This window comes from Alligator mississippiensis, chromosome 3 (genome assembly GCF_030867095.1).
Source record: "Alligator mississippiensis isolate rAllMis1 chromosome 3, rAllMis1, whole genome shotgun sequence".
NCBI classification, from domain to species: Eukaryota; Metazoa; Chordata; order Crocodylia; family Alligatoridae; genus Alligator; species Alligator mississippiensis.
In genome coordinates, this window is record NC_081826.1 from 254,902,751 (window position 1) to 254,916,872 (window position 14,122).

The 14,122-nt window shown below is 43.0% G+C and overlaps 2 long non-coding RNA genes across 2 annotated transcripts in view; both read left to right on the top strand.

Moving 5' to 3' along the window:
• The window catches only part of LOC132249604 (uncharacterized), a 99,790-nt gene extending 95,282 nt beyond the window's left edge, over positions 1-4,508 (top strand). Inside the window, exons 3-4 of the long non-coding RNA XR_009461113.1 lie at positions 1,813-1,957; positions 2,569-4,508. This is a non-coding gene — a long non-coding RNA (uncharacterized LOC132249604). The remainder of the gene's footprint in view (positions 1-1,812; positions 1,958-2,568) is intronic.
• Positions 4,509-4,605: 97 nt separating this feature from the next.
• LOC132249605 (uncharacterized) lies at positions 4,606-11,800 on the top strand. Its single transcript, XR_009461115.1, has 2 exons — positions 4,606-9,468; positions 10,396-11,800. It is a non-coding gene; the product is annotated as an uncharacterized LOC132249605 (long non-coding RNA).
• Positions 11,801-14,122: the final 2,322 nt, after the last annotated feature.

Sequence of the window (14,122 nt, forward strand, 5' to 3'; positions counted from 1 at the left end):
CTCTGGCCAGGCCCCAGACTGGAGCCCAGGCTGGAACTGCTGCCACTGCCATTGCTGCTACAGGGATGGGCTGGGGCTGGTCCAACCATCTGCTCCATGGCCCATCCTAGAGTCAGAGACATGTTGGGGGCAAGTGGTGGGTGGGAGATAGACAGAAAGGCAGAGACTGCAGGGGAGAATGGAAAACAGGAACAGGCATGGTACAGGAGTAGGCAGCAGCCATGGCTCTGACCCTGTCCCTGGGTCAGGGCCACAGTAGCTGCCTGTGCCTGCCCCCTCCCTCCCCGCCCCCCTACTCAAATCCAAGACAAGGAACTTTCCCCCCATGTTAAATAGGGGGAAAAACTTCATCTAGGATTTGAGTAAATATGGTACATTTCACCCATTCTAAACCACTGTGCACCATAATTCCTCTGAAATATCCACAAACCCTATAGATTTTATTATGTAGCATGGTATACACATTAGGAGTGCGCGAAATGGGCCATATTCGATTCAGATGTGGCCCAAATCGGGGACAGTGATTCTATTAGTTGATTCAGATCATTGTCCCCAATTCAATTTGGCCAAATCCCAATCTGAAGATTCAATGCCGATTCGGGGAATCAGTGATTCAGCCATAGACACAGCTTTAAATGTTTTTTCTATATACATCGAGGTACCAGGCATGGCTCGTGAATGCTGCGATGCTGGGGCAGATGGATCATTTCACAGGACTGCACCACCCCTCCCCCCACGTGTTCAGCAGCAAACCCAGAAGTGGACCAGAAGTACTTCTGGGAAGTGGACTCCAGGTGCTTCCCCCCCCCCCCCCCAACCACACCCAGACCCAGGGGGCATTAGTCGTGAAGGCTGGAGGGGTATGGGGGCTCGTTCCTGTGCGCTCCCCAGTGGACTGGAAGTAGACCAGAAGTGCTTCTGGTCCACTTCTGGGTCCGCTGCTGAGCACACTGGGGAGCCCCCCAAACTCCTGTGGGATGCTCTATCTGCACCACCATCGCAGCATTCACGAGCCACCTGGTACCTTGAGGTATGCAGAAAAAACATTTAAAGCCATGTCTATGTCCAAATTGCCAAATCTTTCCAAATCTCTCTGGATCGATTCAGAGGGTTCCAACTCGATTCAGAGAGATTAAAGTATCTCCTGATTCAATTCGGATTCAGAGATTCAGCCACTGTATTGGGCCGAATCTCTGCTGAATCAAATCAGGGACCGAAGCTTCGCATAGCCCTAATACACATCCTTATGATGTTACTTAGCAAGTCATGGTCTCCACCCTATACCAATAGCATTAATGTTTGGTTTGTGTGTGTCTGTGGATGGCATACCACAAATACTAAACCTGAGCAGCAGCATTAAATTTCTGTTTGTTTATTCTCTGTATTAGCAAAAGTGTACGTGGGGAGCTAAGTTCATTACTCTGTGAATGCTGCACAATCTGATAAAAAAGAGAAAAAATTAAAAGGGAATTTAATTTTTTAACCTCACCTATGACTTTTGAACCTATCAATGATATAGGGAAGAGGGGTATTCACTGGGCATTTATTCTGAGCCTTATCTTGGGGTGTCTGTAAGTATCTTGAGACCTGTTTAGTATCTTACTATGTCTTTTGCAATGTGCCATATATTTTCTTGGACTTTAAGAATAATTATAATCTTCAGTGGTCTGTTGGAAAACTGTATAACAATCGCAAGAGTTCAGTGGAAACTACCACCTGTCACAGCAGCACAAAACAGTTGTACTTAGCAGCCACCTCCACCCTCCCCACCCCCGACCCCAGTTTTAACATCCAATTTTCTGTCTATTTCAGATACTTATAAAGTCCCCCCATTACTACAGCGGCTGGTTCTCTCAAAGTTTTATGCAGTTATCTTAAAACACTCCACTGAGGCAGGGAAGCACTACAATCATGGTTGTACAGATGAGATGGACTTCTGAAGCACAAAAAAGCAAAGGTCAGTAAACTTACCATGCTCAGCAGAACAGCCTTCAAGCACAATGTGCCACTTTTTATCGGTTGCCTCCTAAACCAAAAGAAGTATAATTACATCTCTGTGCAACCAGTTAGCCAGGGAGCTAGCTAATTTGCCCCTGTTACTCAGCAGTATTAATTAATTCATGCACAGATTCACACAGATGTGGTTACACTGCTTCAGACTTAAGAAGCTTGCTGCCTGATATAGCAGTATTTCTGAGACTGCTGCTGAAGTCAGTAAGCTAATTATGTAGATACAACTTATATGATTTGCCTAGTGTTATGTTGTGGTGTAGCAGAACTTTAAATTGATGTAGCCGAGGCCTAGGTTAGTGCCCTAATCACTACACCATATTTCTCTTGGTAACAAACCTTTTCTCTCACACACCTTTTTAGATTCTGTCTCCTCTCCCAAGGATATTTCCACCTTCATTCACTTTATGATACTAGTATGCATCCTGAGAATTCAAAAAACTATTTTCTCTTGGCAAATTCTCTCAATGCCCTTACTGACTGTACTGCATGTGGAAATGAAAAGACATATTTAATACAAATATTATCATTAATGATACATTTATTATAATTTTTCAGGACTTTTTTCAGCTGGAGTTTCTTTGCAGGGAAAGAGCATAGAAGACTTTAAAGAAAAAAAGCATCACTTGGTGCCATAAATTATCTAGGACTTGATCCTGCCTTTATTGCTTGAAGTCAATGGGAAATACGTGTGCATAGGAAAAGCAGAACTGAGCCCTCGGCAAGCATCTGTGTGTTTTTTAAAGGAATCTTTTATGATAAAATAGAAAAAGAGGGAAATCAGTACTTCATAAGCATCAAATCCATTTCAGCTTAAACCTGACCATGCAATTATATAGATGGCTTTTCTCACATAAATAGATCCATTGATCAGCTTTATTCATGTGAGCAGAGTTTTGTTATTGTATCATTTTCCACCTTGCAAATAAGGCTTGATCTGCCAAACGTACGCTTAACTTTATACGGGTAAGTCATCCTATTTTAATGCAAATATCCATATGCATAAGGTTGCAAGAAAGAGATCTAAACCTGAACTTGGGGAAAACTAAAACAAAAAGTAACCTGGAAAATGTAAATGCATATAATTTAAATGCCTTGCGCATAAAAAATATAAGAAAATGGATAGACTAGAATTGTCCAGAAGACATTTTTATTAGCCCAGAAAAAGTGTGTGGTACTTTTTGTGTACAAACAACATTTTCCATAGCTGTTTTTAAGTCTTTTCTCTTTCTCTTTTTTTCCCCTGTCCTTCTCCTCACGCAAACCCCAGCTTACTCTGAACATTTTAGAAAAAATGTAATCAAAATTAGATTGTTTAATAGGAAATAATCTTTTAGATATGTTTAATTATTTTAATTATATGTCTTTTTGTGCTTGAGTTTTTGCATTTTTAAGTATTTTGAGGGCCATTAATGAAGCTTTTTATGTTTTTGCTTCCTTTCTTTTAATTTATAGAGAATTCACATGCACAGAGCAAGCAGTTGGGTTATTTTCATCATTATAGAGCTAATATTGTGCTTACAATGATATCATTCCTACTCTTCTACAATACCTTACTAATTAGGCTTAAAGGGTATTTTTTTCCCATTGTACTCATATACTGATTGTTTCTTCACTACTCTTGGCTCTTCTGCCAGTACCGCCAGCTGCTCCTTCATGCTTTTACTATATGAAGGACATACAATTTCTCTGAAATGTCAAGAAATTCAATTAACTTTGGTTTGACCTTTTCTTCCCCTTAAGTGCACTGATTTGAGCTGCTGTATACAACACAGTAACATTTTTTGTATTATAAAAGTATTAACTTAAGATACTAACATCCAAAACAGTAAATGCAACTATTTCAGGAAATACCATATTTTCTCAAATCCAAGATGAAGTCTCCCCACCACCCCCCGCATTTAACACAAGGGGAAAAAAACCCTTGTCTTGGATTCAAGTACCAGATGGCAGGATGACAAGTGGCTGCTGCATCTTCAACTCCAGCCCCAACTCTGGGTTGTAATTATCACTGCAGACACAGTCCGCCTCCTGTCACATCTGCCCATGCCACTGCCTGCCCCCTGCAACCTCTGCTCCCCTGCCTGCCCCCTCCCACTGCCACCTCTGCTTCCTTCCCCCACTGCCACCATTGCTTACCTCTCCAACTCCAACATGATGCATGGGGCCCAGACTGGAGCTGCCACCCCCACAGCAACTGATGCGTAGCTGAGCTGGGGCCAGAGCAACCATGTGTTCTGTGCTCTGGGCTAGAGCAGGGACAGAGCTGTGCTGGAGCTGGAGGGGTAAATGACAGTGGCAGGGAGGGGGAGATAGGTGGGAGGGGCTGGCAGGGGAGCAGAAGCTGCAGGGGGCAAGTGGTGGCTGTGGGGAAGGGAAGGCATTGGCGAGGGAGATGCCAGGAGATGCAGGCTTGTGGGAGCAAGTGGCAGTGGGAGCAGGTGCCATGGTGGGCAGGTACAGCAGGGGAGCAGGTGCTAGGGCATGCTGACACTGGGCAGGGACAAGTGGGGGGGGAGAGGGACAGAGACAGGGTGGTAGAGGGGGAGGGGGCAGAGGCAGGAGTCAGGCCACTTGACTATCCTGATACCTGCTCCCTGCCATACTTGCCTGTGAAAAGGACAAATTTAAGACAACCCTCCAATAATGTGATTCTATACATGGAAAACTATAACAAATTTATAAATTTTCCTTGTGTACAATCTAATTATTAGGGAGTCATCTTAAATTCAGAGTCATCTTGGATTTGGGTAAATATGGTACATACTGGTATGTATATGGGGTATAAAACTACCAGCATATTAATAATGTCAATATATAACACTCAGTTGCTATAATGATGAATGCTATAGAAACTTGCCTTTTACTGTCTTGTATAAATAGTATATATTGATTAGGACTGTGCAAAGTTTTGGTCACTGATTAGATTTGGTGGATATTAGGCCCGTTTCAGTGGCCAAATCTCCGAATCTGAATCAAATCAGGAGACCCTTTAATCACTCTGAATCGATTCAGCAAGATTCAGAAAGATTCGGTGATTCAGACATAGACACAGCACATACCTCAAGGTACCAGGCGGCTCAAGGTATCACAGCATCTGCAGTGCTGGGGCAGATGGAGCACTGTTCCTACTGTCCAGCAGTGAGTAAGAAGCTCATATAGGTGTGGAAGAAGCACAGGTTCCCCACACTTGATCACTTCCTCAGGAATGCCATCTTTCCCTGGGGCCTTGCTACTGGCCAGATTGCCTATTCCTCAACATTTGAAATATCATCAAGCTCTTCAAGGACAAACAAACTCTCAGTAGAGTTAAGGGCTATGTCAGTGACATCATCTTCCCTTGAATAGATTCAAGGTATTGTTCTACCCATCTTTTCATCTGTTGCTTTGATCTGTTATGACTTTTCCTGGTGCTGTCTTTAATGGAACTGACATATTTGCAGCTGGACCTGTCATCTTCGTGATTCTGTCATACATGTGTCTGATGTTTCCAGCATCAAGTGCAAGATTAAGTTTTCTCTCAAAATTGCAGACAATAATCATGGGTGCAATTTATTGAGATTAGTTGGAGAACACTCCTTGCTTTTTCAGTTCTTTAAAAGTTCCATCTAAGGCATTCCTCTTGTGATTTAACATAGTGTTGCAAGGCACTGAGGTATGCCTGCTCCTTTAAGGGCAGAGGCAGCCTAGCAAAGGAGCCTTGGTCTAGGCAGAGCTCCACAGTTGCTGGTTACTTGAGTAACAGGCTAATAAGGTTATTAGCCGCCACCTGCAGGCAGTCAGCTGACCGGAAGGAGGGAGTACCCAGGGAACATATATAAGCTGGGGGCTGGGGTTGGCAGTTCTCTCTGGCAATGGCCAAGGGAAGGAGCTCCTGCACAAGAGAGCTACCTGAGACATTGTGCTACCTTCAAGCACAGTAAGACTCTTGGAGCTCACAAGGTACCCAGGGCTAAGGGGTATGCTATCCTAAAAGTTGAAGTTTGCTGTCTTAAAGAGGCAGATCACTGCCCTCATGCTTGTTGTTATGTTATAGCCCAGTTGCTTATGTCACAAACACCATGTTTGTATTATTGTTTGTACTGGTGGTTTGGGATAAGGCTATTAGGGGAGATGGAGGTCTCATTAGTGCCCAGAGTGGAGCACATGATTGTGTAGAGCCCCAGCACCAGAAAATGAAGCTGCAGGGGACTGGAGAGCCCTGGCAACAGAAGAGCACAGCTACAGGGGGCTGGAGATCCCCAGTGTCAGAAGGGTACAGCAGACAAGGGCCAGGGGCCTGGTGACAAGAGGAGATTGATGAGAGTTAGTGATTCAAAGCAGGGTCAGACACAGTGGGTCTAGGCTAGAAGGCCTAGCAATATTAAAGGGGTGGAGGCCGAGTAGGCCGAAGCCTCAACAGAGGGTATAACATCTGTGTAACACCAACAAGGCATGGGGCATGGTAAAAGGGGAGGTTTGGAGCCACACAATTGACCCATACAGCCTGAGGTGCCCCGTGCAGCACAGTACTGAAGAGAGGCCTGGCAAAGTGCTCAAAGATCAATGAGGTTCAGCGGGCCAGGACCAAGCGCATGGGCAGCCTCCCAATTTATTTTACCAACAAGACATGGCAGGTGAGATAAGAGGGCACTGTTGGGGTGAAGTTCACATCACAGCCACCTCTGGGGACCCCGCTCCATGACACACAGCAGTTAGTTTGACTTTGATCAATGGAATCAATTCATGTGAATGTGCCTTGAACCAATCTTGGTTTCCTCTGATCTGTTTGCCAAATATAAAGTCAGCAGTGGCACAGATCATTCTTTTGAGGCTTCCCCACTTTTCTTCTGTAGTCTTGCATGAAGGCAGCTCTGAAGCAGCCCCCTTCAAAGCCTCCATAAACTGCAAGGTTTTTAAATGATCAGATGTATTGGTGATGTTAATGAGTGGCAAACACTGATACGTAGAAGAGATTTGCTTTCATTTAATCTTAATGACCACAAGCGAGTGATCATCCTATTCAAAATGTGTCAAAATCAGCACTATGGTAGCTAAGATTAAGGAGGACATTCTTGGTCCAGCTGGTGCCATTGACTGGATCTTGGGTGTCTCCATGATACCTTATGGCACAGCTTAATTTGAAAGAATGTGGGTGACGCACAAGTTATAATAGAAGCAGAACTCTAATAGACGTTGTCCATTATCATCAATGCTTCCCATGTTATGTGTACCTAGCCAAATTGACCAGGATTCACTGTCAGCACCAGCTCTGGCATTTAAGTCCCCCAGGAGGATTTGGAATCTTACTGATAACACTAGCCAATTCTCCATAAAACTTATCTTTAACCTTAGCAAAAGAGTTGAGTGTTGGAGTGTAGGCACTCACTAAGGTTACTGTAACTTCTCAGGTATAAAGGCAAAACATAAGGATCCTCTCAGAACCATTCAATTAATTCTTGATTGTTTTGAGAAGATTGTTTGTAATAGCAAAGCTTACACCATGTTCATGTGTCCCTTCGGGAGCTTTCCCTTGCCAGAAGACTGTGTAGTATTGTTCTCTTAAGGAGCCATCTGTAGCCAGGTGTGTTTCTTGCAGTGTTGCGATGTCAACTGTTTACATCCATATTGATCACTGCTGTCTTCTGCCTTTTTGTAGTGTTACAGGGAGTATGTACATCTGGCTGCTCAACTTCTGTAGTGCTACAAAGGCATTTAAAGCACTACAGGTGTTTTGTCTTTCCATGACTGTTAGCATCTGGCCTGCTCTCTGCAGAGGGAATATTGTTCCACAGAATCTTGATACTGTTAAATCCAAAATCAAGGATAGATGTTGAATGGCACCTTCCTTACATCATCTGGTGACCACATACTTTAGAAAAATAGAAATTGTATGCTTTGAATGTGATCAAACCTGTCAGTATACCCTTCATTTAAAGAGGCTCACATGAAAGTACTGCTGTTCTTTAGGCCTTGACATAATTAGGAGTTGGTTGTTTTAGATATGGCTGAAGCAGTAATTAAACAAAAAGCAAAGCAAAAAAAATAATGAATTTTGTTAACAGTTGTTAGATCTGTTGCAAATAAAGATGTTTCATAGTTGGTAGGGCTGGAAGGGACCTAAGCAGATCATCAAGTCCAATCCCCTGCCATGGCAGGAAAGAGTACTGGGATCAAACGACCCCAGCAAGATGTTCATCCAGCCTCCTCTTAAAGACCCCCAGGGTAGGAGCCAGCACCCCTGCTCTTGGAAGTTGGTTCCAGATCCTAGCCGCTCTGACAGTGAAGTAGCGCCTCCTGATATCTAGCCTGAATCTACCCTCTGCCAGCTTGTGACCGTTATTTCTTGTCACTCCTGGTAGTGCTCAGGGGAACAGGGACTCCCCCAATGCCTGCTGGTCCCCCCTGACTAGTTTGTAAATGACCACTAGATCCCCCCTCAGCCTTCTCTTGTGGAGGCTGAACAGGTTCAGGTCCCTTAACCTCTTCTCGCAGGGCCTGCCCTGCTGACTCCTGATCATGTGGGTGGCCCTCCTCTGGACTCTCTCCATGTTGTCCACATCCCTCCTGAAGTGCAGCGCCCAGAACTGGACACACAACTCCAACTGGGGCCTGACCAGTGTCACATAGAGGGGGAGGATCACCTCCTTGGACCTGCTCGAGATGCATCTGTGGATGCATGACAAGGTGCGGTTGGCCTTCCTGACCATGTCCCCACACTGTTGGCCCATGTTCATTTTGGCATCAATAATGACTCCAAGATCCTTTTCTGCCTCTGCACTGACGAGAAGGGAGTTCCCCAGCCTGTAGGTATGCTGCTGGTTCTTCCTCCCCAGGTGCAGCACCTTGCACTTGTCAGTGTTGAAACCCATCCTGTTCTCATCCACCCACCGCTGTAACCTGTCTAGGTCTGATTGCAGCCTATTCCTCCCTTCTAGCATACATCTAAGTGTCATCTGTGAACTTGAAAAATGTCTCTTTTGAACCACTGAGAGATTGCTCTTCTATTACTTTTTCAGTGTAACAATCCCAGTTGGGTCCCCTAGCATGTCATTTTAATGCCAGAGGTCAAATTAGCTGCTAACCTTGTACCAACTCATTTTAAACTTGTTCTGCTTTTCAAACTCAGTGTTTATTCATGAGGGTGTGTGCGTTTTTTAAATCAAATGGAAATCTTTGAAAGATGGGAAACAATTAGCTGGCAGAATAGGTGATACCGGAGTTATTTCCTGTTCTGTAGTGAATGTTTCATGGCAACTAGCTTGCATGCATGTATACATACATGCATGTAACATAACACAAAAGGCACAGTGTGCATTATTGAGATTTGAATTTTGGAGTCTTGGTAGTGAGGTTACAGTTATCCAACCTGTCAAACTGCGTTCCACTGTCAATTAAATCAAACTTTAGTTCCAAGAATACAAGATGGCTAAGGAGTTTCAGATGTTGATGTCATTCAGAGGTGCAGAGGAGACAATTGTAAGTACTGTTTTGTTTGGACTTGGTAAAGGTTTTACTCTTTATATTCCTTCTATTTCTAAACACAGTCTAGCTCTGAAAGTTAAAGTAAATTTACAAATACTGAAAAAACTTTCCCACATTACTTGAATGCTTTATTTTAAATAGGTATAGACAAGAAAAAAATCACAGTATACCTCAAGGCATTTCCTTACCTAGTTAATAGTTAACATTTTACATTATGAAAATAGAAGAGTTTTAAAACCCAACATACCTCCTTCAATTTGTGCTGGATTTACATTTTGCCTTTTCAGTGAAGCTGGTTTCCCTTTCTGGTCCCAGACCAAGACTATTTTGTTGCAAAGACTATAAGGAGATGTCTGTTTAACAATTGTTTCTATTGCAATTTACAAAGGAAATATAAAAAGTTTCCCATGAATCTGAACCTGTAAAAGTATGTGTTGGCAAAAAAATTATATTAGTTCCCAATTAGTCAACAATTTATCTTTAATCTTTGGTCAGCTGAACCCCAGACCATTTGCACAACTGCTTCGGACAGAGGAATTTTGTGATAGTTGGGTAAGAGAAAACATTCTTCTTGGCCACACTGGAACTTCTCTACTGACACCATTGCAGCTGCTTCAAGGCCTGGTCCAAAGCCAATAAAAATCAATGGGAGTCTTTTCATCATCATATCGGACCTTTAATTTGTCTTAGCTTTCCATCTGTAAAATGAAATAATAGACTTCCTCTCAGGCATATAGTAAGGATACCTTCGTCATGCTGGAAGGTACTTCAGCTATGTTTATAAAGGTTTAGAAAAGCTACTAAATGCTTTGATCTAGGAAAACACTTTAACATATGATTACGTACTTTGCTAAACAAGGCTTAAATAAATAGAATACTAGGGGCTAACTTTATAATAATGCTGAATCTATCCTTATGCAGGACTGGAAAAAGAACCATGTTACAATGAGGAATCACTCTCAGAACCACACAGAAATCTTCATACTGCAAATTCAAGCCAGAATTTACTAGGGTGACTGAGAGATCTGAATCTTTAGTTGAGTTTGGATTTTCATAGCTGGTAAAATATATTGTATGATAAACATATGGTGCCTTTTTGTGTTTATTTATTTTTCTATGTACCTTATATAAAAAGAAGGAACAAGGGAATGAACTACAGTTTCAGCTTAGTATTTCAAAAATCATTTAAAAATATATTCTTTCCACTTAGATATTACTTTGATAAGAACAAGTCTCTAAGAACAAAATTAGAGATTATGTTACCTTGATGCCTGTTTTATTTAGTTCTGTCAAATACATCTGTAGAAAGGAACATACAGTTAATAGACTTTGGCATTCAATTTCTGACAGTGTTTGCCTATCTGTTTATCTGCAGGGAAGAAGGGATTCTATTTTAACTGTCAAAGTTAACAAAATAGGATGTGCTGCAACATCCCTTTTTAGTTTTTTTGGGGTTTTTGGGTTGGTTTTTTTTTTAAGGAAATGGCCTGGTCAATAACTATAGAATGTAGCTTTCTGAAGGTTTATGTATGGACAAATATAATTTTCACCTTGTAATGATATTTGTTTTGTAAATGTATTAGCACCAACATTTAACACTGAATTAAATGCAGATGTCTTTTGGAAAGAAAAGAAAAAAAAAAAGCCAAAATAGTAAGTCAAAAAGAAGATAAAATGATTTAGTTCTGTGATTTTCATGCTTTTCAATTTTTCAGTATGACAATTCTTTGGCTGTGTTTAATCCTCTGTTCAAACAGAGAGGAATTCAGTCCTCTGGATCTCACCTACAGGACACGTAGGATGGAGGAGCTGTGGATAAACATTATTGTTCCTCCCTTCCCTGATCCCATTCCAACTGAAGTCTTTCTGTGGAAGGTGCAGTGAATACCATGACTGAGCCCACCACAGCTTCTGCTAATTGCTGTAAAGACTTAGCATGCCAGGACAGTTCCTACTGATGCTATGCCTGAAGTATAGTGAAACTATATCGTCATATAGAGGGACAATTTCCCTGCAAGACAGCTTCTGCCTTCATGGATCTGGTGATGCTCCCTGAAGCCTGGGCAGCTGAGATGTCCAAACATTGCTCTCTCTGGGCCCTACCTATTCAGGTCACACTACAAGGGATGATTTGTTGAAAATATCAGAAGACTTCCATATAGAAAGGACAATCTAGACATGGGAATTTACAATTTGCTGTGATCAGCACTACTTCCTCCTTGAAATGAAGATGTTATTTGTCTTAGAGTTATTAGCATCTGAGAAGTACTAGATCTAGAATACTTGTGCACCAATATTATAATTAATAAAGAACAAGATGCTGTACTATTGGGCTGTGTGAGGCTTTAGGCAGAGCTTCGGATCCGGAGAAGCTTTGGACGCTTTGGAGTCTGAAGCAGCATGTCCGGATTGAAGCACTGGCTTCGTTAGGCTTCCCAAAGTGGTTCGGAGCTTCTGAAGTGCTTTGGAGCTGCCTCGGAGCCGCCTCGGAGATCCGGCCATAGGCTATAATGGGGAAACAATAAAACATCTATAACTTGGTTTCTGTCTGATTTGGATGAAATTTTCAGAGATGGTAGACTCTGCAGAGAGGATGAAACCTGCCAAGTTTCAAGAAGATCGGTATAGGGGTTTGGGGGAAACGGTACCCCAAATTCTTGAAAGAAAAACTCCTGTCATGTCTAGGTGTTACAACGGGGGGGGGCTCAAAACTTCAGGGCTGGTAGCTCTTACTGAGGCCACAAAGCATGCCAAGTTTCAAGAAGATCGGTGCAGGGGTTTGGGGGAACTGCACCTCAAGCTGTAGACAAGCAAAACTCATACCATGGGTGACACTGTGTGTGTTAAGGCACAGCGGGGTGACAGCTGCAGGGATGGTGGCCCCTGCTGTGATGCCTGCCAGCTGTCGAGGAGATCGGTGCAGGGGGGTTCTGGGGCCCTGCTCCCCAGCTGCTGACAGGCAAAACTTGTGCCATGGGTGCTTGTGGGACTGACTGTCTCTGTCTTGGGACAGTTGATTGTTTGTATTGATTCTTTCCTCTCCTTAGCCTAGTTTTGTAGGTGCTAATTGATGCTTGTCAAGTCATTATGTAGTAGCTAGGTCCTGTGTATTCTTGAAACCTGGCATTCTTTGTGGCCTCAGTAAGAGCTACCAGCCCTGCAGTTTTGACCCTGCTGTCTAGTAACACATAGACATGACAGGAGTTTTGCTTTCAAGAATTTTGGGCACAGTTTCCCCAAAACCCCTACACTGATCTTCTTGAAACTTGGCAGGTTTCATGCTCTCTGCAGAGTCTACCATCCCTGAAAATTTCATCCAAATCAGACAAAAAACAACAAAGTCATAGATATTTCATTGATTCCCCATTATACCCTATGGGTGGATCTCTGAGGCGACTCCAAAGCTCTGGATTGAGGCGGAAACCCAGTCCGGAGCTCTGGATCGGATCACAGCCGTCTGAAGTGGCCAGATCCAAAGCCGGATTGGATTGCTGCCAACTCGCACGGACCTACTGTACTAATGGGAATCTGATACAGATCATGAAATTGGACTAGAAAACAGGATAAGCAGTTCTTTAAATATTTAGCTGTAACAGGTAGAAAACATGAATGACTCATGCCCCCAGCAGCTGGGGGGCCACGGTAGCAGGGTGAGTGCAGCGGCAGTGGCGGGAGCGCAACAGTGGTAAGCAGGGGAAATCCCGCAGGTGCTGTAGGCAGTGAGGGGGGAGTGGCGAGTGCCATCCAAGGCTCAGTGACCACCCACAGCCACCACAAGCACTGTCAGCAGTGGCCAGCGGGGGTTGCGGACTGCCCACAGATGCCACCAGTGGTGTCAGCAGCAGGGTGGTGAATGGCGACTGCCTGCAGGCGCCACTGACAGTGTTAGTGGCGCCTTTTTGTAGGGCGTGCACTGCCATACTGGAGGGGTACACGTGCACCCGCATGCCCCCACTACACGTTGCCGCTGGTAGAAAGAGATGCTCTGTCATCATGGGGATTTTAGTCTGGGGGATGAATGTAACAGGTTGATTGATACAATTGATAATACCCTTGGAGTTCCTAAAAATTAGGCAATTTTCTAGCACCCTCCATGGGACAGTTCTATGTTAGATTCTATTCTGATGAATAAGGCTAAACTAATCAAGGAATGAAAAATTAGTGGTTGGGTAGAGTTGCATGGGATCACAGACTGATTGCATTAGTTACATGTAGACAAAATTCAGTTGCAGCTACTAATATAAGACTCTCAAAAATGGCTAATTTCCCAGCAATTGAAAATAATTCAGAAAAAAAAAATGGAAAGGAAAACACAGGCTGAAAATATATGAACAACAGGAAATGTTAAATAATGCTTTATTAGATGCATAAGAGAGTATGAAGAAAGAATGTAAAAACAGGTAGGGAAAATAAAATACATGGAAAAAGTCTATAATTTGGACAATATGAAATTTTGACTATTTAATAATGGAGGGGAAAGGTATTAATGGAAAAATCTGTAGCAAGTAAAGTTAAGATGCTGCAAAGGATTTTTTAAAATTGATCAAATATAACATAATTTCTAGCAATAAAGTAAGTATTGTTCGGGTATACCATACCCTTCCTCCCTATTGCACCATGTGCTTTCTGCATCTGTCTCTTGTCTTTT